At 35.4% G+C, this 25,902-nt stretch overlaps 1 protein-coding gene across 5 annotated transcripts in view; it reads left to right on the forward strand.

Moving 5' to 3' along the window:
- The first annotated feature begins 15,121 nt into the window (after positions 1 to 15,121).
- LOC126751115 (tachykinin-like peptides receptor 99D) overlaps positions 15,122 to 25,902 on the forward strand; it is a 59,560-nt gene continuing 48,779 nt past the window's right edge. For all 5 annotated transcript variants that reach the window (XM_050461134.1, XM_050461117.1, XM_050461125.1 and 2 more), the window contains exon 1: positions 15,122 to 16,450. The gene's annotated coding sequence lies outside the window, so the exon portion shown is untranslated. The remainder of the gene's footprint in view (positions 16,451 to 25,902) is intronic.

Raw genomic sequence — 25,902 nt, forward strand, 5'->3', positions numbered from 1 at the left:
TCTGTACAAAAATACAGGTTTATATTTTAATTTAGTGCTTACTTATAACATTTTATTTTATTTCGGGTCATGGCGATTTGTGAGCATGCCAGTGGTCCGATTACGCCCACCTACAAACTCGAATTTTTTTGTTGGTACTAAAGAACCAGCATACCAAGTTTAATCGGGATCTCTTAATTTTTGCTCAAGTTACAGTTTGCACGTGCGGACGGACGTGCGGACAGACAAACAGTCAGCCAGATTTCAACTTTTTTCGTCATTCTGGTAATTTATATATAATGTTTTTTGTCAAAAAATCAGTGACAAGCGTAATCCTAAATTTATCTCCTTTAGTTTTAGGTGATCCGTACAACCTTCAGGTGAACAAAACTATAAAACTCTGTAGCAGCTGATTGCAAGAGTATAAATATGGCATATAAGCGATGAAAATACTCAAATAAAGTAAATGAATATACAAGGTCTGTCGCAAAAGAAACAGAACTTTTTAAATATAACTGTTTCTGGTGGCGCCATCTATTCGTGGGTATATGAAATAAAAAGTTTGATCTCTTGTTGACAAAAAATTTTGAGACAATTAGATAACTACAATCGATATTATCGATCAAAAAGTGACAGCAGCTTTTGGTCATCGGTCGTTAAATGCAAAGAGCAATTACTAAATTTTGTTTTAAACTTGGGAAAACGTTTACTGAAACATTTTAAATGATGAAAAAAGTTTATGGTGATCAGTGCTTATCCCGTAGTAATGTGCATGAGTGGTTTAAGCGATTCCAAGAAGGTCGTGAGGACCTCTGTGACGATCAGAAGTCGGTCGTCTTCAGAAGTCAAAAATAAAGACAATGCTGATTTGTTTTTACGATTCCGAGGGTATTGTACCCGGAGAGTTCGTCCCACCTGGCCCAACGATTAATGCTGTGTTTTACCTTGGTGTTATGAAGCGTCTTTTGTCACGCATTCGTCGTGCTCGACCACAATACCGTGAGGCAGGATCCTGGCGCCTGTTGCACGATAATGCGCCGTGTCATTGGTCGACGCTTGTCACTGACTTTTTGACAAAAAACTCCATATTAACCATTAATCACTCACCCTACTCACCCTACTCACCTGATCTGGCACGATGTGATTTTTACCTATTTGGAAAATTTCATTTGCCCACTGGTTTCAGGACATTTCAGCTATCCAAAAGTCGACGATTGATATTCTCAAGAGCATTCCGAAAAATGACGTTAAACACTCATTTGAAATGCTAATTGACCGGGCTAAACGCTGTATCGAAGCACAAGGAAACTATTTTGAATAAAAAAAATATAACTTTTGAAAAATATTAATTTTTTGTTGTTTTTGTTTAACAGTCCTGTTTCTTTTGCGAAAGACCTTGTATATCAGGTTAATAAAGGCCTTTACTTTTCTCCCATCCGCAGTAAAAATTTAAAGATTGTTTATGGAGTTTAATCGTTTGGTCTTACAAACCAAGAAGCTATAGATAAGTAAGCAATGAATACAGCCTAACATTTCATAGTACTTCGTGGTTACTTGCGAATGAATGTACTAATAATGATAATTTAAAATATTTGACAATTAGACTCTCCAAACGTAAAATTTTAATTTTAAAATTCCTATTATTAGAATTAAAATTCCACATTTGTAGAGTCTAATTGTTTAAGAACTTAACATTTTAACAAAAATTTCATTTAATTATATGTGACCAATATTTTCTAATCATCCAACGCAGGATAACTCTTGCCAACAGGTGCTACTTCGGACTGAGTAGGCAATTGAAAAGTAAAGTCCTCTCTCGACGAACAAAAACCAAACTCTGTAAGTCGCTCATACTTCCCGTCCTGCTATATGGTGCAGAGGCTTGGACGATGACATCAACTGATGAGTCGACGTTGAGAGTTTTCGAGAGAAAAGTTCTGCGAAAGACTTATGGTCCTTTGCGCATTGTTTTCTTCTTCTTAATTGGCGTAGACACCGCTTACGCGATTATATCCGAGTTAACAACAGCGCGCCTGTCGTTTCTTCTTTTCGCTACGTGGCGCCAATTGGATATTCCAAGCGTAGCTAAGACCTTCTCCACCTGGTCCTTCCAACGGAGTGGAGGTCTTCCTCTTGCTCTGCTTCCCCCGGCGGGTACAGCGTCGAATACTTTCAGAGCTGGAGTGTTTTCGTCCATTCGGACAACATGACCTAGCCAGCGTAGCCGCTGTCTTTTAATTCGCTGAACTATGTTAATGTCGTCGTATATCTCGTACAGCTCTTCGTTCCATCGAATGCGATATTCGCCGTGACCAATGCGCAAAGGACCATAAATCTTTCGCAGAACCTTTCTCTCGAAAAGTCGCAACGTCGACTCATCAGTTGTTGTCATCGTCCAATAGCACCATATAGCAGGACGGGAATTATGAGTGACTTATAGAGTTTGGTTTTTGTTTGTCGAGAGAGGACTTTGCTTCTCAATTGCCTACTCAGTCCGAAGTAACACCTGTTGGCAAGAGTTATCCTGCGTTGGATTTCTAGGCTGACATTGTTGGTGGTGCTTACGCTGGTTCCAAGATATAGGAAATTATCTACAACTTCGAAGTTATGACTGTCAACAGTGACGTGAGTGCCAAGTGGCGAGTGCGACGACTGTTTGTCCTCGTTCACTGCCAGACCCATTTGCTTTGCTTCCTTGTCTAGTCTGGAGAAAGCAGAACTAACGGCGCGGGGGTTAAGGCCGTTGATATCAATATCATCCTGTATCCCAGAGGATACTTGGTCAAAGATCGGAAGTTGTGAGCTGCTTGAGTCATATATAAAAGAATCGTTTCTGGCCACTCCCAAGTGAATGGCGATCAGTTAACTTTCCTCACTTGCGTGAACTTCCACACATGACTCTGTCCTCCACGGCCACGGCGAATATCGCATTCGATGGAAAGATGAGCTGTACGAGATATACGACGCCATTGACATAGTTCAGCGAATTAAAAGACAGCGGCTACGCTGGCTAGGTCATGTTGTCCGGATGGACGAACACACTCCAGCTCTGAAAGTATTCGACGCAGTACCCGCCGGGGGAAGCAGAGGAAGAGGAAGACCTCCACTCCGTTGGAAGGACCAAGTGGAGAAGGACCTGGCTACGTTTGGAATATCCAATTGGTGCCACGTAGCGAAAAGAAGAAACGACTGGCCCGCTGTTGTTAACTCGGCTATAATCGCGTAAGCGGTGTCAATTAAGAATGGAGAAGAATATTTTCTAATCATAATTTTATTGTAATATTAGGTTATATTTAGATAACATATTAAATTTTATTACAATGGAACAATTTCCATTACTCACCGAAGTGCCGCCAAACGATAACTCATTTAAAAATGTGCAGATATTTTGGAATTGAAAACTAAAGACGTGGTTTTCATTTCACCCGATATTTTAGTTACATTTTGCCCTTCCTGACACATTACAGAAGTTCTGTGAAATAAGTAGTGGCCTTAGGAAATGAAATTTAATATTCGCCATAGCATAGGGAATACACTCGGGTACAATCTCGGGATTAATTTCAGCGCTAATGACTTTATGTCAACACCTCGGACGACTTAGTGATGCGATATGAAGAAGCGGGAGGCAGACAACGCTCCAGTTGATCTGTGTATACATATACAATTTAAAACTTTTTGTTTGAAAAGGGCACACCGAACCCAATAACAATGAAGTAGCTAAAGAGTAAATTGAAAATAAGACCAGCTTAACACTTAGCAAATAATGAAGCAATTAATTTAATAATTAAATTAAATTTTTCAATACTCCAAACAGTTGCTTAAGTCAACTCCCAGAATAGCCTTCAAGGTGCATAACGAATCACGTTAAATGGCTCAATTAATTCAAAAGGGCAAAATATCAAAAAAAAAAAAAGTCCGCCCATCCGTGCAAGATGTAACTTGAGTAAAAATTATCAACAAAATTTGTTCAAAATCGACAAAAACTGTGCAAGCTCCAAGGTACCAAATATATGGATCCAGTGCTTTTTACCGATAATATTGATCAATGTGTCAATGCATTTATAATTGAAATTCTAAGAGAATCCTTTATATGTCTGTGTGTTACAAATGGGTTTAAACGGGTCAATACGTTACACTATATATAGGTAATTGCTGATTGTATGTGAGGTACCTTAAAGATTATACATTTTTTTAATATGTGGCATGATAATAGTTAAGAGATAAAATCGGGTCGATACCACAACAACTCCCATACACAACATATATAATTTTCATGTTTCTAACAAATCTTATCCCGAATATGTCGGCAGGTGTATAAGTTATATAGTACATAGTAAAATTGCTTCGATTCCGATCCTCTGATTACTGCAAGTTGTAATAGTATGAAATGTTCGGAAATCCCGGTCTAAGCCCTTCCTTATTTGTTTAAATATAACATGGCCTCGAAGTTTTCACAGTTTCCAGTTTCCAGAACCATATCGTTGTGAACATACGAAGAGTGTTCAAATAATAACGGGAATTTTTGTGTTTTGAAGAAAGATTTACTAACTTATCAACATTTATGTCTTTGTCTTCAAAGTACGCCACCGCTTCTTCTAAGCGTCGAAACACTTAACATTTAGCTCTTTCAACTATGCATTTTTAATACACACAAGGAAGGTCCAACATCGAGAAGTTGCAATCACAACAGACAGCCGAACGATTTTCTACTCGGCTTGCACTCCTGCTCTTTGAGAGCACTCGTCAACAACTCGGTATAAGGAAACTGGGATTGGGATGGCATTTCAAACTCCTTACGTACAGCTGCAACCGAAACCATGGGATTTCGAAAAATGCAAAATAACAGCTGGCACGACGAGGAGTGCCGTGTCGCAACATAACGATCGACCACAACACGTGCGGGATGGGATAGATACCGAGAGTTGAAGAGGGAAACGAGACGCATTTGCAGAGAGAAAAAGAAAGAAGCCGAAATGCGTGAGTATGAAGAGCTTGATAAGCTGGCCGACAGGGGTAATGCTCGAAAATTCTACGAGAAGATGCAACAGCTAAAAGAAGGTTTCACGACCGGAGCATACTCTGCTGAATGGCAATGAAAACACAGCGCCAGGAGAAGGCGAACCCGATTCTCAAATCGATGACGATGGAGCAGACGTTCCATTTCCCGGCCATGAAGAAGTCGAATAGCAATTAACCGTCTGAAGAACAACAAAGAACCGGGGGCCGATGGATTACCGGTCGAATTATTCAAACACGGCGGCGAAGAACTGATAAGGATAAGGAATTTAAGTGTACTCTGCCCAATCCACAAAAAAGGAGACCCCACGATCAACGCCAACTACCATGGGATAAGCCTCCTCAACATCGCATATAAGGTTCTCTCGAGCGTATTGTGTGAAAGATTAAAGCCCACCGTCAACAAACTGATTGAATCTTATCAGTGTGGCTTTAGACCTTGCAAATCAACAACCGATCAGATATTCACCAAACGACAAATCTTGGGAAAGGCTTGTGAAAAGAGAATCGACACACACCACCTCTTCGTAGATTTTAAAGCTGCTTTCGACAGCACGAAGAGGAGCTGCCTTTATGCCGCGATGTCTGAATTTGGTATCCCCGCAAAACTAATACGGCTGTGTAAACTGACGTTGAGCAACACCAAAAGCTTCAACACCCGCGCCGTTAGTTTTGCTTTCTCCAGACTGGACAAGGAAGCAAAGCAAATGGGTCTGGCAGTGAACGAGGGCAAGACGAAATATCTTCTGTCATCAAACAAACAGTCGTCGCACTCGCGACTTGGCTCCCACGTCTCTGTTGACAGTCATAACTTCGAAGCTGTAGATAGTTTCGTACATATAGGAACCAGTAAAACACCACCAACAATGTCAGCCTGGAAATCCAACGCAGAATAACTCTTGCCAACAGGTGCCAGTTCGTACTGAGTAGGCAATTGAGAAGCAAAGTCCTCTCTCGACAAACAAAAACCAAAATCTATAAGTCACTCATTCCCGTCCTGCTATATGCTGCTGAGGCTTGGATGACGACAACAACTAATGAGTCGACGTTGCGAGTTTTCGAGAGAAAGGTTCTGCGAAAAATTTATGGTCCTTTGAGCGTCTGCCACGGCGAATATCGCATTCGATGGAACGATGAGCTCTATGAGATATATGACGACATTGTCATAGTTCAGCGAGTTAAAAGACATCGGCTACCTGGCTAGGTCATGTTGTCCGAATGAATTAAAACACTCCAGCTCTGAAAGTATTTAACGCAGTACCCGCCGGGGGAAGCAGAGGAAGAGGAAGACCTCCATTCCGTTGGAAGGACCAAGTGGAGAAGGACCTGCCTTCGCTTGGAATACCCAATTGACGCCACGTAGCAAAAAGAAGAAACGACTGGCGCGCTGTTGTTAGCTCGGCTATAATCGGTATCTACGCCAATAAAGAAGAAGATGTTGTGGCTATGTCTTTATATTAGACTGTTTGAAATTTTCAGTAAACAGGATTCGAAAACTCGGAAAACAGCACACATTCGGCAAACTCTTCAAACGGTAGAATCGCTTCAGGGTAGAATTCTAAGAACACATTTATGATAGTCTTCAAATATTTTACGCTAAGTAAATATTATTTGGAATACCGAAATGTGCGTACTATACAGTAGAACAAGGCTTCGAAAAAGCAGCCAAAATACATTTCAAATATGTATTATAAAAGCAAACGTTCAGCGTTTAACGGTTTATGTACTTACCAAAACCGCACATTGTGCATGCCTCATTTACCATAAATACCGTAAAATGACAAGTAGCTTAGCTTATAAACATCTCTTTCATTCATATGTATGTATGTGGAGGTTGTAATGATATAGGCACACGATATAAACGTCGACATAATACCGACTAAAATATTGTTAAGTAATGATAAACATCAGCAGAATATAAATATATTCCTATATATACAATGTATATTATACATATGTATATCTATCCTCATTAAAGATTTGTAAGTGATGCAAAGCTTTAATTTGGAGAGATGGCCTTAAAGATATATCTTTTAAAGCAGTTTTATGAAAGGTCAACTTACACATAAATTATAATATGTAAATCAGAAACACAAAATCACAATGTCGCAAGAAAACGTTTTATTCAAGATATACTTCAGACTCTTACTATTAGAAGTCACAAAAGAATATGACAATAAATATCTCATATAGCAAAAAGAAAGGTCAAAGCAAAGCATCACCTTAGGTTAAACCAGGAATGAATTAGTATTCAAAGGACGGTGTAGTAAATTACTAAAATTTAATCTTTTCATTTGCACATAGATTTTCATGCACCCAAAGAAACTTGTTATAAGCAAAAGATTAAAAACAACAACAACAAAAACAAGTAAGGAAGGGCTAAGTTCGGGTGTCACCGAATATTTTATACTCTCGCATGATAAAGTGATAATCGAGATTTCATTATACGCCATTTACATATTTTTCAAATACCGTATTTTTGTAAAGTTTTATTCCGCTATCATCATTGGTTGCTAATGTATATATTATACAGAGAAGGCATCAGATGGAATTCAAAATAGCGTTATATTGGAAGAAGGCGTGATTGTGAACCGATTTCACCTATATTTCGTACATGTCATCATGGTGTTAAGAACATATTATATACCGAATTTCATCGGTAAACCTAAGTCCTAAAACTAAAAGAGTCAGATATAGGGTTATATATATCAAAGTGATAAGGGTGACGAGTAGAGTTGAAATCCGGATGTCTGTCTGTCCGTGCGTCTGTCCGTCCGTCCGTCCGTGCAAGCTGTAACTTTAATAAAAATTGAGATATCATGATGAAACTTGGTGCACGTATTTCTTGGCTCCATAAGAAGGTTAAGTTCGAAGATGGGCAAAATCGGCCCACTGCGACGCCCACAAAATGGCGAAAACCGAAAACATATAAAGTGTCATAACTAAGCCATAAATAAAGATATTAAAGTGAAATTTGGCACAAAGGATCGCATTAGAGAGGGGCATATTTCCTCACTTCCTTACTTGTTTTACATAAATTTTGTCTTAACATTGTCAATAAATTATAAAAAATATAGGGACGGTAGCCAGGCGTTTTGTGAACATTTAAAAAAATTAAGCAAATCGATTGAGTAGTTCGACCGGAATCATGTCCGCCAGGTTAAAACAGTGTGTTTTGAAAAAAAACGCGTTTAAAGTTTGAGGTGTGCACTCAGAGCGCTATTATTATTTTTGGGCTTTTTCGATACCTTCCAATGGTAAAGTATGTTTCTACATTAATTCTAAGTGTATAAGGGAACAGAAAATGCAAAAGAAGCTTTTTCAAAAAAAGATTACCCTACTGACCACTTAATAATGCTAAGACTATCGTCATCGAAAGTTTACGGTGATTAAAAGAACTGGGAATTTATTCAAAGGAAGCACACATTTGCCGATTTATGTGGTATAAAGGCACCCGGAAGTTCGAAAATCTTTATATTAGGTATACTATATGTTGGCTAAAGGATGTATTGACCCCATTCAACCTGTTTATGTGACATCTGATTGTGCGATATTTTGCTACTTCGCACATATCCTCCTCGCACAACCCACAACCCACCGCAACATATCATCCACACAACCACAGCTACACATCATACCAACCACACTACACACCAACACTTCCACAACCGATAGAAAAGGATTAGTCAGATCGGAATGGGCGTTTCTTCGATTTTCCCCGTGACCTCAAAGGTTTTTGCCATCGGTACGTCTGTCGAAGCAAGGCTTCGCAATATTAATGAAATAACTAAATTTAGAATTGCTTATGTAAAACTCACAGTGATAATATATAATTTTGTAAAATGAAATAATAAGAGCATTTTGTATGAATACAAAATAAGCATTTATAAAAAAGTAAAAGAAAAAATAAAAGTGATTCGTTTGAAAGTGAAATACTAATTTCTTTATGTTCAAAAAAATTTGCGAATTGTGGGTTTATTAAACATTCCAGGTGCAAGTGCAAGATAGTATATCACCGGCATCAGGGTGAACAAAAGGAATACGTATATAACTAAACACAAAACATTTTTAGCACACAGACATACTACAGCAACCTAAAGATGCATATTTAAAAACAGAATACGGAAATATAATACTAAAAAGCTTAAAGTTAGCAATCCACGAAACCTACGAATTATCAGAGAAACTATACGGCTTTATAAAAAAGAGATCCACTATTGACGTACTACGAGAAGTCGTCGATACTGCAAAATGTGCAGGAAGTGACAAAAGATGGAAAGGCGGCACAAAAAAGTACTACGCGCTGATTACCATTAAAGACCTGGATGAAATACCCGCCCCTAAACACCTCATAAACATTAAATGGAGTATTTTAAAAACAGAAGGCTGAGATTTTATATGGACGAAGGCAACAAGAGCTACTCTATCTCGAGTGAAGTACCCCAAGGCTCAGTAATAGGCCAACTATAACGGGAGCTCATGTAAAATTAGTAACCTATGCAGACGATCACATGGTGGTGGCAGTGACTAAACAGTCAGTTGACTGAAGAAATAAATCACATGGTCTACGCCAATGGTTCTCTTCTGTGAGTCTTAAACTCGCAGAGCACAAAACAAAAGTTTTACTCATTAGCAAATGAATAGAGGAAGAACGCATAGAGCTCATCATAGGGGAGTGCGAGATTACTTTACACCCACTGCTGAAGTATCTGGAAGTAATATTGGATTCCAAATTAAAATATAAACAACACCTGGCATATACTACATACTTCCATGGGATACATGGGTGGTTTGGAAACTACCATTACAGATACCACAATGACAATAGTCTGAACTGTCCGGCTTTCGATGCTTCCCACTAAAAAAACATACTACTATCACAAAAGAATTCTCTCTGAATTTCAATTATAAATCTGACAAATTGACCCATACTTCCATAAAAAGACAAATGTAAATACTGGGATCCACATATTCGGTTTTGGTTACTTCAATGGCGCTCCATACGAATTTGATTGTAGTAGCCTTAGAGTTTTAGTTGATATGTAAATTAAACCTATTAGCGAGATTTTTTCAAAATTTTCAGTGCACAGAGGTTCCTTGCTATTTTCAGTCCAGAGGTCCCTTGCAATTGCGATTTCTTGCGCCAGATTACAGTTCTATATCTAAGTTTAGTGCACAGTTCCGGCACTTTATATGTTTTCGGTTAATGGCGATTTATGGGCGTGGCAGTGGTCCGCTTACTCCCTTCTATGAACTCGAACTTTTTTGTACTAAGATACCTGTGTACCAAGTTTCATTAAGATATTTCAATTTTTACTCAAGTTACAGCTTATACGGGCGGATGGACGGACGGACAAACAGACATCCGTATTTCAACTTGTCTCTTTATCCTCATCATTTGTATATGTAACCCTATATCTATTTCGATTAGTTTTAAGGGTTGCAAACATATATGTACATTAGGGTGTCCGTTATTTACCAAATTGATTATTTTTAACGAGGCGCCCCCTAAACTTTTTGTTTTCAATCTAAAAAAAAATATCAGACCATAAAAAGCCCTTAATTTTCATAATGAACCTTGCCCCAAACACGATACATTTCCCATTGAAATTACATGGGATTTTGCCACTTTTTACGAATATTTTTTTTTCTTTGGAACTTTCTCGTTTGTAGGAATAAAAAAGTCATATTCTTGTACAGAATTGAATGCTCTACAAAATAAGTCTGGACAATTTTTCGATATACTCACTCCTTTAAAACTTATTCAAGGTTAAAGTTAACTTCTGGGTATTTTCTGGAATTTTCGAACTTTTACGGAAGATTGATTTTTTTTTGGAAAATTCAATTGTTTATTCTAAAAAATATAATTTCTCTGATGTTACGGCAGAAAAACTCTGAAACATGAAGAGTAATTAATCACATGTTGTTAGCGATTAATAATAAGTTCATTTAATTATATGAGTTATACTGTGCAATTTGGCATCAGCATTATCCAGGTACACGCTGCCCTATCTGGCATCACCATGATCAGGTATTTCGGCATTTCTACCGTTGTTTGGGTCAGAACATTGTGCAGTATACAAAAACAACTAGAGGCACAATTATCAGGTGATGCGTTTTTGATTGCGTCTTCTTAAGAATATTCAAATGTAACTAAGGAATGTTTAATAAAGGAAATCTGATGTACTCAAATGGTTTAAATTTGATTTGATTTGCAAATGTTTCTTATTTTTTATTTTATCTTGTAGAACTTAATAAGACAAGACAATAAAACGGATTCGATTTTTTGAAACCTGTAAAGCCATGTAACTCCTTAACCGAGTTTTATGAAATTTCGAAAATCATTTTTTTTCACTCTGTTCTAGATAAGAATCAGAGTAGAACCGGATTTATGACCAACAAAAAATTATATTTTTTTAGAATAAACAATTGAATTTTTCAAAAAAATTTCAATTTGCCGTAAAAGTTCGAAAATTCCAGAAATTAATCAGAAGTTAACTTTAACCTTGAATAACTTTTAAAGGAGTGAGTATATCGAAAAATTGTCCGGACTTATTTTGTAGAGCATTCAATTCTGTACAAGAATATGACTTTTTTATTCCTACAAACGAGAAAGTTCCAGAGAAAAAAAATATTCGTAAAAAGTGGCAAAATCCCATGTAATTTCAATGGGAAATGTATCGTGTTTGGGGCAAGGTTCATTATGAAAATTAAGGGCTTTTTTTATGGTCTGATATTTTTTTTAGATGGAAAACTAAAAGTTTAGGGGGCGTCTCGTCAAAAATAATCAATTTGGTAAATAACGGACACCCTAATGTACATCACTACACAGCACTTCCAGGTATACAAAATCTTAATCAATAAAGTTTCTGCCTATTATTTCAAACGACTGTATTAATGAATAACTCAGGTAATTCGAAGACTATACAGTTTCTCACCAATAAACATATTCGACTATGTACACTTCAGTTCGACTGAAAGGAATAGCGATCATAATTGCCTTCACAAGTTTCTCCATTTAAAAGAACCCTTTAAGATCGAAGATGTTCCCTATATAAGGTGCTTTCCACAGGACTTTAGAAAAAAAAAACAGAACAAATGCTTTTTTGGGCAAAATTAATTTATTTTATTCAAAATAGTCTCCTTCTACTTCAATACAGTTTTTTACACGGGCCAAAAGCATGTCGAAAAGAGATCCTCTACGTCTGCTTAACGCTTTCCTTCAATGGGCATGTTTCCGAAAAGGAAGAAGTCACACAGTGCCATATCGAAAAACGCAGAGCGGTTAATGGTTAAAATGTGATTTTTGGTCAAATAATCGTCGTCAAATGTTGGATTCTGAGCAATTTTTGGTCGTCAGTCAATTTGTGTGGAACAAACCGTGCACACACACACCTTTCGTAAGCCAAAATGTTCGGTCAAAATGCGATAAATCGATGTTTTCGGAGATGTTCATTGCCATTTCCATGAATTTCAATGATGATTTCGGCTGATTTTTGATGAATTTACGCACAGTTTCGATGGAATTTCCAGTGATCACGGGTTTTGATTAGCCCACATGTTGATTCTCATTTATGTCCTCACGACCACTTTGAAAACGTTGAACCACTCGTGCGCTCTGCTACGGGATAGGCAATCATCGCCATAAATACAAACATACTGACACTTAGAACGCAATAACTTCACTTCCAATCAATGAAATGTCATGAAATTCTCACTGGACAATCGATAAAGATAGCAGATTCCATCGCACCTGTCGACATATAGATGAGCCCACCAGGGGGCACTAAATTCAATAAGTCATGTTTACTTTGGAACCTTGTATTATGACTAGATGGCGAAAACTTAAACTTGATTGTCGTGTCTACCAACGATGTAATCCTTAATAATAGCAAACAGCTGGCTTGAAATAATGTCATCGATATCATTATTTCTGGTTGTAAACACAAACAAAATTAAATATGACTTGTAGCTGAATGAAGTACTCTGTGTGTGCACACACCATATGTACATACGTATGTAACTTACACATTTACGTAACTTACATTAATACTAATTTCTACTATTCCGGTTAAAGCAGCCCGCAATAAGTGAGCAATTCTGCAAGCACACCTACATGCACTGTGATATATATCCGTAGTGTAGTACAAAATGGAGATGTACTATAAATGCGGAAATTACATAAAAGAGCCTGTTGCAGAATATTGTTTACAAAACTACGAACACAACATAGACAAAGGAAAGAGGGAACGACATTGTTGTGTTAAGAGAGTCGATAAAACCATGAGTTTTTCGAAAGTGCTGAAAATGAGTGTTTTATTCTGAGTACAACATTGAGTGGGTAGATGTACATTCCACAGCTGCTCTCAACTGATAATTGGTTTGGCTGAGAAAGAGAAATAAATTTATTTGATTTAGTGAATATGTGTGTATTTGCTGAAAGAGAAACACAATGAAAAGAATTTCTAATGTGATACTCATAAACAGACGAGTAACAACGTGAAGAAATAATAATAACAACCAAAGCGAACCTAGAAATCCATGAATAAAACTTTTGCCAAAAGTATTTTATTTAAACTTTCCTTGAAAAACATTGGTGCATGGTCAGAGTTTCTTTTAAAATGTGAAACTTGGTTGTCATATTTTTAATTTAATTGTTTATAGCGGTTTTTGTTGCTTTAAGCAAACAATAAGTTTCGCTTTGAGCTTTTAATGCTTTGAGCTTGGAAAAATAAGACCAAAATATAAATAGTTTTATGAGAATTCACTTACTGCAGATAAAAAAACACGAGTGTCTATATATTTAGTATTAAGTTGTTCCTCCACGATTTTCAATTACTTTTGTACATCTAGAGTGCGAATTTGGTTGTTTTGGCTTGAACAGTCTGAGAACATCCCATCTACGAACTCCGCCTTACCTTTTTGCCAAGAAACATGTGTATCAAGTTTCATCAGATATCTTAATTTTTACTCAAGTTACAGTTTCTACCGAAGGATTTGTTTCAACTCTGCTTGTCTTCCTGATCTATACGATATACACATTATATAGAAAGTGGACGGGATTATCATGCGATTTCATTCAATTTCTCACTGTCGGTAGGGTTTTATAGGATTTATTTAGAGCGAAATTGATTACTATTTTTTAGCTTTATCAATACTTCAATATTCTTATGAGGGTGTAAAAGGGAGTCAAAGAGTCGAAACGTAATTACATTTTTATTCAAAATTAACTCAGAGACTTACTTACTACTTCCAAATTATATAGAACCTACAAATCGTGTCAAGAGGATTCTGAGGGTGTAATGGTCTTTGCTGGCTTCTTTTAAAAACATATGAGTATGTAAGATAGAAGATAACCACGTCCCTCATTTACATCCAGTATGAATGTGAGGAATATAAAACTAAAGAAAATGGTCACTTAAGAATGACTGAGGAATGTGACTAGGATTATTTGAATAGCCAATTCGCATAAGAAAAAATTTGCTGGATAATCTTATAATAGTTTCACAAATATTTCCCATAAAAAGGAATACAATTGTGGATATGTTCTGAAAATTGCGTCGAATTCATTTCCGAAAGCGAGAATTAATCTTCCAAAGAACTTTTACCCAAAAAGAACATGTCATATTAAAAACTACTTTTATCTAAATTTTTGTTAAAAAAAAATTAAAAAAAAGTAATCAAAAAAAATTTCAACTTTTTTCAAAATTTAATTGGTGTTTTCCTTTTATAACAGTATGCTGCATATCATCATACACATACACTTAAACATCAGCGACACCAGTAAGCCATATTTAGTTTAAAAATACTCAATTTGTATTCAACTGTGTGCAACGCGAGAAAACGCAAGATGATAAAGCTAAGTGCATGTGTTTATGCTGTCTATGGAAAAGAGTAATAGAAAGTTCTGACCACTCAACAAACCACTTTCATTTTCCTACACCAATACCAGCGCATTTTCATAAATTTGCTACTTTTTTAAAGTACTTTTTCTACTACGATTTGCATTTAGTAGCAGATTTAGTACGTTGACTCCAACGCCGGCAGAAGCAATATTTTCACATTCGCCACGGTGTGCCAAAGCCAGACGCGATTCGATGGCGACGATTCAGTACTTCGGGATACCTTTGCCGCAGCGATTGTGAATAAGGTAGTTGGAGGAAGAGCAATCCGTTAGTTAAAGGAATTCTTAAATACGGTAGACTAAAGCATTTCTCAGCTTGAAGGATGTGAAGAGTTTGTGTTTGTGTTGAAAAAAAAGGTTTTTTTCACACCTATGAATGATAAAATTGGAAAGAATAATAAAAATTATCGTTAAACAACAATTATTTAAAAAAGCGCAAATTTATAGCAGTCTTAAATTTAAACAAAAATTTATTTGTAGAAAGTAAGTTTGTGTATTTTTGGTGAAGAATAAATTTGTTTATCGACGTCGGAAAATGAAGCTGTTAATGTTGAAGAAGTGAATTGTTGTTTATAAGCTGATGGTTTTGCTACTTTTTGAGCAGAAGTGTTTATATTTAAACAAGTATTTGCAAGTTGGAAGTATTAAAACACATATAAAAAATATATTTAGATAATCAATATAATTCTTAAAAATTTAAGCAAATCAAGCATAAAAAAATAAAAAAATTAATGTAAAAATTTTTAAAATTGAGGAATACAGTTAAAAAAAAAAGATAAAATAAATAAAGATTCAGTGTTTTGAGTGCAAATAAGTCGAAGTAATAAAAAAATATTGAAAAATTGTTATGCAAAAATGAAAATAACTTACAACCAATGTATTAAGCGGTTCACCACTGACCGCGAATTCGTTTCGTAATTTCATAAAACCTAAAAACATTTACATAATTTAAGAAACAACAATAATAAATACATATAAAATTGCTTTTCATTTACTTGAATCAGAAGGCAAAACTAATAAAATACTCAACATTCAACACTGAGAAAAGTGTAAAAATTTCCGTCTTCACGGCAGCGTACGATTGCCAAGGTTAAGTGCTGTGAAGTGGAGCTCTCAGAGGCTTAAGGAAAATATTCAGCAGTGTCGGTATGTTTCTTACTATGCAAATACTACAAGGTGCTGTTGAGTTATTTTCAGCAAAAAAATCGTTTTTGATTAAAAAAGAATTAATATCTTCGAGGTGTTAAGAAAGTTGCGTGTGAAAGCTGCTTTTATTTACAGTTACTGAATTCATAATTTATGCACAACAACAAGGAGTACGAAAAGTTGAGCTTTTTATTGACGTCAAGTAACAATCTGCAATCAGCCAGTGTAATAAAGTGAACAAATCTCATGCTTAACCCCTTTCATACATAATTTGCATAATAATGTCTGCGGAATGTTTTTTATCGCGACTTCAATTGCTGTTTGTGAAAGTTTAGCCTGCTGAAGTGTTGGCTGATTTTCGCACATACCAGAATACAGAATAACAGCAAATAGTAAAACCAAAAAGTGAGTGTTATAAAAGAGCAAAAATATTTTGTAATTTTTTTTTAATATTTGAAATATATTAATACCTATAAGTTATATGTGCGTTAAAAGCTGAGAAATTTTGAAAAATAAGTAAGAAAGTTATTAATTATAATAAAAATCATTAATTATTTAAAACACAAAAAAAAAATTAGAATGATATATACATTTTTTTCTATTTTCCTGCCATTCCTGTATACAAGTATAATAAAACTGAAGCTAGAGGAAAAAGTTTTTCCAACAACAAATTACAAACAAAAAATTAAAACAAGTTTATCTTGAATGTTTCTGAGAATAGCAAATAAAACAAGTAAGGAAGGGCTAAGTTCGGGTGTCACCGAACATTTTATACTCTCGCATGGTAAAGTGATAATCGAGATTTCATTATTCGTCATTTAAATATTTTTCAAATACCGCATTTTTGTAAAGTTTTATTCCGCTATCATCATTGGTTCCAAATGTTTATACTCGTATTATAAGAGAAGGCATCAGATGGAATTCAAAATAGCTTTATATTGGAAGAAGGCGCGGTTGCGAACCGATTTCACCCATATTTCGTACATGTCATTAGGGTGTTAAGAAAACATTATATACCGAATTTCATTGAAATCGGTCTAGTAGTTCCTGAGATATGGTTCTTGGTGCCTTTTTTCAATTTTTAAAAAAAAGCCTGGATGCAGCTTCCTTCTGCCACTTCTTCCGTAAAATTTAGTGTTTCTGACGTTTTTTATGAGTCGGTTAACGCACTTTTAGTGATTTTCAACATAACCTTTGTATGGGAGGTGGGCGTGGTTATTATCCGATTTCTTCCATTTTTGAACTGTATATGGAAATGCCTTAAAAAAACGACTCTGTAGAGTTTGGTTGACATAGCTATAGTAGTTTCCAAGATATGTACAAAAAACTTAGTAGGGGGAGGGGCCACGCCCACTTTTCCAAAAAAAATTGCGTCCAAATATGTGTCCCTAATGCGATCCTTTGTGCCAAAATTTCACTTTAATATCTTTATTTATGGCTTAGTTATGACACTTTATAATTTCCGCCATTTTGGGGGCGTGGCAGTGGGTCGATTTTGCCCATCTTCGAACTTAACCTTCTTATGGAGCCAGGGAATACGTGTACCAAGTTTCATCATGATATCTCAATTTTTACTCAAGTTACACCTTGCACGGACGGACGGACAGACAGACATCCGGATTTCAACTCTACTCGTCACCCTGATCACATTAGTATATATAACCCTATATCTGACTCTTTTAGTTTTAGGACTTACAAACAACCGTTATGTGAACAAAACTATAATACTCTCGTTAGCAACATTGTTGCGAGAGTATAAAAATTTAATGTTTCCGGTTATTACACTTTGATTTTCAGTACTAAAATATTTTTTAATATCAGCCGTAGCAACAGGTAAAAAAAATATTTTTAACCAAACAACGAACGAAATTAATAAATTTTGTTCCAAGAAATTGCAAAAGTATTCGAATTTAAGAGCAGCATCTAGAGCTCAGTGATAGAATATCCTATTAAATAAAGTATTCAAAGGCTGCTGTTGTAAAGTAATAAAAGTAATATGAGAATACATATTAATTAAAATTGAGCAGAGCCACTGGCGTTTTGTGTTTCAAAAGGTACAAAATAGAGCCATTAGCATGAAATAATTATCTATGGCTTCTTACTGTTGACGAACTTTAAGGGCAAAATCATTAGGATTTACATGGAATATGTTTCACAGCGTTATTCGTGTTTACTGTAATCGTTTCTCCCAAGTTAGACAATAATTTACAGAGTTGTGAATAAGTGTCGAACTATAACTATTCAAACCCCCAGATAACGGAAATGTGGACTCCTCAGCTTATGACAGATTTTTGCCCACAATATCGGTCAATGTGTCAGATAAAAATGTGTCTGAATGATAATGCCCATGCCCATACATCGGCCAAAATGTGTATTATCTTAATTAAATTTAGTGGACGTATTTTTCTCCTAACGAAGCACATCTGCGCCTAAAGTGGATAAAACTTGTTATATTCCCCATATAACTAATATCAGAATTTTCAAACGTGAGGTTGACTTACTCATTCTTCTTTACTGGCGTAGTGCCAACTTGTGTGAAACTTGGAGTCATGGCTAAAAGAGAGAAAGCTTTAGAGAAGACATTCCAACAAATTCGGTTTAAGGGCTCGCTTAAGTACAATTACAGTGTCTGTTCACCAGATCTGCGAGCGGGCGTCGGTCTTGACACAAATGGCTCGCTATATAAATGTGTATAAAATTCTATACTACTCGCCTAGCAAGGTTGTGCGCTGGGTTTGGAATCCACCACGTAGAAAGCAGTCCCAATGGAAAAGAAGCCGGTCCTTGCTGCGATAAACGATCGCCTGAAAAGGTTTTTGACAGTCCAAATCATCTGAAATAAAACTTCTGAAGGATTTATCTTCAGGATATACAATAGGTAACAAAAGTTCATAAGTTACTTAAAATTTTTTTTATAATATCTTTTCACAAATTTTTTATTAAAATTTTTTTTCAAAAATTGTATCAAAAATCTTTTTCCTACATTCACTACCCAAGATATGTAGTGAATGTGTCTCCAAATTTTAAAGTGACCAATCTACTCGTTTCGGAGAAATTAGGTTCATTTTCAGTGAAAACAAAGCGCTCGGATATCCGAAAATATTGCCTAATCAACTTAAAACTTTCAGATAATATTTTTAAAAACACGTATTTATAGTATATTCGAAGAAACAATCAGTTGTTTGTAAATTCGAACTAAACGCACTAGAGAATCGTAATGAACGCACAAGAACTAAAAATTAAATACTGTGCAATCAAAAATAATTACCGACAACATCACCAGACGCTTAAAGCCCTACGCCAACATTCTTGCAGCATGTTATACAAATAAATAAACAAAGATTTAAGAGAAGAAAAGTGTTTATTTGCTAGAGAAAATTAAAAAACAATTATAATAAACAGAGAACTGAAATCTCAACTGTTTCGGAAAACTGTTTAAGCAAAAAATGTGTGAAATTTTTGCGGCTGTACGAATTATATTGAATAAACTAAATGTTTGTTTTGCATAAATTGAAAATATTTCCAAATCGATTGATATAAGCGAAAGCTTTTCCTAATTTTAAACAATGTAAGCCTGTATGTCTTTGTGTGGGCTGTGATACCTGCTGATAACGCCAGCGCTACGAAATAGATTTAAAGTCATTAAGTTTCAAAGGCATTTTTCGAAATTATGTAAAATGTTTTAAGCAAATACTCACATTTGATGAAGCTAGTTTAATATTTGCCTTTCAAAAAGTACCGTCCAATGGTTATAACATTTCATTTAGCATTTTTCATACTTGTATTTCTCTTCTACGTGGTGTATGCAAGTGTGCTCAGTCAATTAGCTCTGCGGCAGCTTTTCTGTTGACCGGAAGCCGAGTATTCCAAGTATATTTGAATGTCTGCTAATATCCGTATGTTTGCCACTCTGCTTCTGTTTATTTTTGTACTGAGTACGTCATATCACTACTGAAATTTTTGTTTCTGTAGCTGAGCGGCTTAAAAGCCCTCTTGCCTTTTATGATACGGCTAATTCCGTTCGTTTGCGGATTGCGCACCTCGCGTCGGTTAGGTGGCAGGAGAGTAATTGTTGGGTATTATTATTATTATAATCAAATCCCCTAACTAAAAGGCAATATATCTTCTGCTTACACATGGATCAATATATTCGTTTATATAAATTTATGCAATAAAAACATATTGTACCAAATAATAATTTCATACACGTCATAGTTAGGGGTTTCACATAGTCTCATAAAGCTATAAGTTATAACGATCCGAAAACATAGCATTCCGAGTAGTAAACTTATTTTAGTAAGCAATCCAACAACAAATTTTTTAAACTAGTATAAAAATTTATAATTTTATTATTTTACGATGCTTTATGACACGTTGTGAGTACCCCCATTGTTACAGCATTGGACATATATGAAATTCTCGTTGATAATATGCGCTAACGTGCCATATCTACCGTTAATAAGACTCACTCTCTATATACTTTGTTTTCTGTCTCCTCAAAACTGATTAATTTGAATGATGTTATGTACTATAAGTATATAAGGTTTTGGCAGTTTTTGTTTTTTGATAGTTCGGTTTCGTTAAAGCGCTGTGATTTATTCATAAGTCTACAGATGTACAGATAAGATATGTGAGAAGTGGCTAATCAATAAATGCGTAGTTTTTTTAGTAGGGACAGAAAAGTTTATCCTGGAAAAATGAAGTTAAGTAACAAATAACATATTGGTAGTATTATTAAATATAATTAGCAAGAACCTCTTCACAAAGCCAACAGAATGTTTCCCTTCTTCACGTGTACATGGGTACGGAACATGCGTACGAATTTGAACCGTCTATAACGACACACTATATGAAAGGTGAGACAGTGTCAATTCGCTTTGAAATAATTGTCAAATGGTAAGTCATTTCCTATCATCAGTTGCACATCAACAAATTGATTGAACAAATGTCGGTCTGTAACTCAATTAAACGAGTACACATATGTACATACATGTATGCGTTGCTTTTACTATATGTGTGTATTGCACAACTCTTTTCTGAACCCTTAACGCTTTTTATACCGTGAACAATATGGTTGATCTTGCCACCTTATTTTAAGAAAGCTAATGTTTGGCGTTCATTTTATCAGCAAAACTGAGTCCGCGGAATATCTTCATTTTCATTTTTTCCACTTTAATCACCGTCATAATAACTTACATAAACACATCAGTGTTAATTACCGCCGTAACACGTGCGATTAATATGTATGTATGAATTGAGAGTATATTTCCTTTTGTATAATTTATGTGCTTTTGTTTTAAGGTAGAACCTTTTTTACTCGTATGCTTCGTGAATTCTATTTTATTTATTTGCGTACACGTTCGGCGAATTGTTCGCCCCCTGGTGGCGCCATCTATATGTGACTGGTGCGTTAGAATCTGCTATCTTTATCGATTGTAAGAATTTCATAACATTTCATTAATTGGAAGTGAAGTTATTGCGTTCTAAGTGTCAGCATGTTTGGGTTATCGGTGCAAAAATCGGCTTCGAACAAAGATCCAACATTAATTATACCCTGCACAGGGTATATTAAGTTTGTCGCGAAGTTTGTAACACCCAGAAGGAAGCGTCGGAGACCCTATAAAGTATACGAGTATATATAAATGATTAGTATATTGAGCTGAGTCGATTTAGCCATGCCCGTCTGTCCGTCTGTCTGCCTGTATATGTGTATACGAACTAGTCCCTCAGTTTTTAAGATATCGTTTTGAAATTTGCAAACGTCATTTTCTCTGCAAGAATCTGCTAATTTGTCGGAACTGCCGCTATCGGGCCACTATACCTATAGCTGCTATACAAACTGAATGATCGGAATCAAGTTCTTGCATTGGAAACTTCCTCATTTAACGATATATCTTCACGGAATTTGGTATGAATTATTGCTTATAGAAATAATGCAATATCGAAAGAAATTGTTCAGATCGGCTCTCTATAGCATATAGTTGCCATACAAACCGAACGATCGGAATCAAGGGCTTGTATGGCAAACTTTCGCATTTGACGTGGTATTTTCACGAAATTTGACATGGATTACTATTTAAGGTAATAACATAATATCCGAAAAATTTTTCAGATCGGATTACTATAGCATACAGTAGCGGACAGTGAAATTCGGACAACCTGTGGGTTTGTATTTAAAACACGATTGTAACCGACAAGTGTAACTTTCTGCCGAGAGGATTATTCTTTCACATAAATTTGTGCTCTGTACACATTCTAGAACAACTTTTAGTTTTTTTTTCAATAGTTTCAAAGTTTATTTCGTGCTTGTGCTTCGTTAAAGCTTAAATATGCCAAAATTAAAAAAAAATATCCGAAGTGCAAAAAAGTAAAATTTTTATTTTCCAAAAAGAAAATCTGAGCATTCAGGAAATTAGTGATAGAGTTAACTTCAGCAAATCTTCCATGAGAGAATTTCTAAAAAATTTCGATGAAACAAGGTCTCTTAAGAGAAAAACTGGCTCTGGAGCAAAGAAGAAGACAAGTTCTAGGGAAGATCGGGTGATAGAACGTATCAGTTTGAGGAATCGCTTCAAAACTGCTGAGGACATTAAAGTGGAGTTATTTGAAGATGTCGGTATAGAAGTTAGCGCAAGAACTGTTCATCGAAGGCTTCAAGAGGTTGGTTTGAACGCTCGTCGGGCCGCCAAAAACCACTTTTAACCTCAAAAATGCGTCAAAACCGTTTACGATGAGCAATAAAACATCAAAATTGGCGAAATATAATCTTTTCAGATGAGTCCAAATTTAACATTTTTTGCAGCGACGGTATGTTCTACATGAGAAGGAGAACTGGTGATCGGTTCAAGGACGAATGTGTTCAAAGAACCTTTGGTTTCTAATGAAGACTCAGGTATCACAGAAGAGACCAAAGAATTTAGCAGAATTGGATGAAATTCTCGAAGAAGTGTGGCATAACGGTATTGGAGCAGGAATAATAAAAAACATGATAAATTCAATGCCCGAGCGTATAAAAGCCGTTATAAAAAATAAAGGACGTTTGACAAAATACTAAAAAGAGTGTTTTTGTATAGATTAATGTTTCCTTTAACTAAGATTATAAAATCATTTCTCTAATGTAAATAAAAAAAATAGTCTATGTTAATAATGCTAGATACCAAAATGATACAATATCTAAAAATAATAAAAAAAAAATTTTTATAAGTGCAATTCACAACATTGACTTTTTTTAAGCTTAATACTAATGTACTAAATATATATTATTGTTTTAAAATAAAAAATTTAAACATTCCCCAAAAATAATAAGGAAAAACTTTGATTTGTTAGTTGTCCGGATTTCACTGGCCGCTACTGTATAGCTTCGATACAAACAGGACGCATAGTTACTAAAGGAAATGCACCTGTGAAGGGTATATTAGCTTCGGCGCAATCTAAATCCGTGATCACCGAAAATTCCATCGAAACTGTGCGTGAAATCATCAAAAATCAGCCGAAATCATCACTGAAATTCATGGGAATAAAAGCGAGCATCTCCAAAACATCGATTTGTCGCATTTTGACCGAACATTTGGGTTTGCGAAAGGTGTGTGTACGGTTTGTTCTGCACAAATTGAATGATGACCAAAAATTGCTCAGAATCCAACATTCGAAGGACGATTATTTGACCAAAAATCACATTTTAACCATTAACCACTCCCCGTATTCACCTGATATGGCACCGTGCGACTTCTTAATTTTCAGAAAAATGCATTTGCCCATGAAATGAAAGCGTTATGCAGACATAGAGGCCATTCAAAAGGCTTGCACCGGCATACTGGTGGCCATACGGCCAGCAAGCTAAAACACTCGTTCGACATGCTTTCGGACCGTGCAAAAAGCTGTATTGAAGCAGAAGGAGACTATTTTGAATAAAATAAATTGATTTTACCGAAAAAACCATTTGTTATTTTTTTTTCTTGTCTTTATTGTTTACTTGGGAACGCAAATTGTCATTGTCAAATCCGAAAGATTATTTCAAACCCTTTGAATACACTAGAATAAATGTATGGAAGCATAAACTGTAAAGTATTACACGTTTATTTTTTTCAAGTGATTACTGTGAGGTCCCACATTTTAATTAAAATTTGTGTAATTCCGGTATGACTTTTACTTCCCTGGTTGTTTCGATTGGTTGATCTCTCTAATTCTCTTTAATATCGATACGGAAGCGAAACACAAGCTGAAGGTACATAATGTCATCTCTACAAAAATTCATAAATCATTCAGGAATGTTGAGAGAATCAGAATGACCTAAGAGTAGTTCGTTAAAGATTGTTCATATTGAAGTTAATATTCAGTACATTCCAGAAATTAAGATCAGACGGTTCGCTATGTTCGAAATTTCGAACAACAAAAGAAACTCTGACGCTGGAACCACTTAGTTTGGTGTTGTAACTTTTGAAATAACAGATGTTAATAAGTTAATCTTCCTTAGTTGTGGCTTCGACATCAGTCCGTTTTTTTCTCAAGCCTTCTGTTATATATATAGTCCTCGTTATTTTGCTTAGTGATATACGAGTACAATTACAAGTACTTCTGTAAATATGAGTGCACGACAGCTACTGTAGTAGCAAAACTCTTTCTAATACGAGATTACCAGAAAAAATCCTTATTCACAAAACGCACACATTGCCCGCCCTCAATTACAAACTACACTTTCAGATGTATTTATTTTTCTCGTTGCTCACATATTTATGTACCATACATCCGTTTTATAGGCTCTTTCTTCGCTAATCAAATGACCGCCCTACACATTCTTTTGGGCTGTCACTGAATTTTCAAGTGCAATGTTGACAAGCTGTTAAATTTGTTGGTGCTACAGCTGCGATTAATTTAAAAGCATAACGAAGTGATATGGAACTGGATACTAAGTAGGTGGTGTATGTTGAGCTAAAATTCCTAGTGGGCGTGTTGCTTAAATATTTCAAAAGACAATAGTAAATAAAGTAAATTATCGAACAATGGTCTACAATACTCAATTGAGCTTGATTCAATTTATCTCGTATCCGCCAAAGACGTCAACTCAGCATACACTTTTGCTGATTGCAAATTATTGTCACAATTTTGTCCCTACTTTAGCAATCAATTTAGTAATGCCTATATTGTGGTATGATCGTACTAAATGTATATATGCATATATATATTCCCTTGTATGTAAAATATATATAATACTCAGAAAAGCATAGAGTAAGTTTCATAACCAAAAACAATAGTTTTGTGTTAATATTTTACTCTAAAATTAAGAAGAAAAAAAATTTGGAAATATCTCAAGCCACAACCCCAAACTGATTATTAACTATTTAACTCAAATAAATGTGAACGAAAAGTAAAATACTAAACCAAAACCAGGACATGACCAAATAATAAGCTGAATAACTAATCAAAATTACACAATTCTTCTTTCTGTTGTGACGTAGAGTAATAACGGATGTTACTCAGCCTCTATTGTCATTACGTGATGTCCAAGTGAGCTTGAAAATTGATGTAATTGCTGTATTAATAATAGGTTGGCTGTCATAATTGTGGCACTGACGTATAATATAAGATTCGAGATTCAGAGGTGATTTTGAGCACTTTTTTACAGGAATATATATTTTTATACTCCCACAACATTTTGCAAATAGAGTATTATAGTTATCTTTACTTAGCTTTTTACTGATTTTTTCACTATGCTACATACAAATTCAACACCAATGAATATATTAAAATTTAATAAAACAAGTAAGGAAGGGGTGTCACCGAGCATTTTATACTCTCGCACGATAAAGTGATAATCGATACCGTATTTGTGTAAAGTTTTATTCCGCAATCATCATTGG

The sequence above is a fragment of the Bactrocera neohumeralis genome, chromosome 2 (assembly GCF_024586455.1).
Source record: "Bactrocera neohumeralis isolate Rockhampton chromosome 2, APGP_CSIRO_Bneo_wtdbg2-racon-allhic-juicebox.fasta_v2, whole genome shotgun sequence".
Classification (NCBI taxonomy): domain Eukaryota; kingdom Metazoa; phylum Arthropoda; class Insecta; order Diptera; family Tephritidae; genus Bactrocera; species Bactrocera neohumeralis.